Source organism: Cetorhinus maximus, chromosome 29, assembly GCF_964194155.1.
Source record: "Cetorhinus maximus chromosome 29, sCetMax3.hap1.1, whole genome shotgun sequence".
Lineage (NCBI taxonomy): Eukaryota > Metazoa > Chordata > Chondrichthyes > Lamniformes > Cetorhinidae > Cetorhinus > Cetorhinus maximus.
The window spans coordinates 17,187,043-17,188,455 of NC_135907.1; the positions used below are offsets into that span (position 1 = coordinate 17,187,043).

Here is a 1,413-nt window from a genome sequence, read left to right on the forward strand (position 1 = left end):
CTGCTGATGGCCTACTAAGAGAAAAAAAGACAGTGAAAGAACAGAAGTTAAAGAGAAAGAATTAATCTGTGTTTATTACATGGAATTATATAGAATATGCAGCATAGAAACAGGCCATTCGATCCAGCCAGTCCATCCCAGCAATTGTGCTCCACTCTCAGCCTCCTCCCAGCTTTCCACGTTTAACTCTATCTGCGTAACCTTCTCCCTCATGCGCTTATCTAACTTTCCTTTAAATGCATCTGCACCATTCGCCTGTGGCAACGAATTCCATATTCTCACCATTCTCTGGGTAAAGAACTTTCTTCTGAAGTCCCTTTTTGATTTCTTGGTGACTATGTTATATCGATGGCCTCTATGATGCTCTTCACCACAAGTAGAAACACTCTATCTGCTCTATCACAAAGCCTTTCATTATTTTAAAGGCTTCAATTAGGCCACCCCTCAGCCTTCACTTGTCAAGAGAAAAGAGATCCTGGGCGGGGGGTTTTCCGCACCGGCCCGCCGCTGGGATCTTCCGGTCCCGCCGGAAGTCAATGGACTTCTGGCTGGGGCACCGCCTCACCCACGACAGGGCCGGAAAATCCCAGCTCCTGTCTGTTCATCCTTTCCTGATAGGTATATTTCTTTTGGAAAACGTTGCTGGAGAAAAGTAGAAGAAAAGGTGAAATATTCAAAGTCTATTGTTTGATTTGTAATCCAGGGGAGAGCGCGAACGCAGTCCCCCCACTACCACAAATTTTTGCAGCCGAATGTACCGCATTTGGGGACATCGTGGGCGTCAGCACAGCCGAAGTGCAATGGGCTAGCCTCGTCCTGGGAGAACCACCTTCATGGTCATGGTCTCTCCCCTGCCAGGTAAGTATCTCCTGATAGGTATACCCTCACATTTCTGGTATCATCCTTTAAATGGTGTAGAGGAGCAAAGGGACCTGGGAGTATAAGAGAAGGCTAGCAACACAGGTTAATAAGGCTATTAAAAAAAAGCAAGCCAGACATTTCTTTCTTTCGAGTGGGATAGAATTGCAAAATAGAGAAGCTATGATAAGCTTGTATTAAGCCTTCATCAGGGCAGATTTGGAGTACTGTGTGTAGTTCTGGTTGCAAAGAGTGTAGAGACACCGGAGAGGGTGCAAAGGTTTACAATTCTTATTTTCCAATATATGACCTCCCTAGCCTTCTTACCAAAATGCAATATCTGCCCCTTACCTCTGCTGAAATTTGTTTGGCAATTACACATTTTGAAAGCCTATCAGCCCTCCTTTGTAGCACTCACCGGCATTGGCCACCCCCCTTAACATAATAACATAAGAAACAGGACCAGGAGCAGGCATCTTGAGCCTGCTCCACCATTCCACAAGATCGTGGTTGATCTGCTCTTGACCTCAACTCCACTTTCCTACCTGCTCCCCA

At 45.9% G+C, this 1,413-nt stretch overlaps 1 non-coding gene across 1 annotated transcript; it reads right to left on the minus strand.

Moving 5' to 3' along the window:
- Positions 1–700: 700 nt before the first annotated feature.
- On the minus strand, positions 701–866 carry LOC144669887 (U1 spliceosomal RNA). Its single transcript, XR_013573787.1, has one exon. It is a non-coding gene; the product is annotated as a U1 spliceosomal RNA (small nuclear RNA).
- Between the last annotated feature and the right edge of the window lie 547 nt (positions 867–1,413).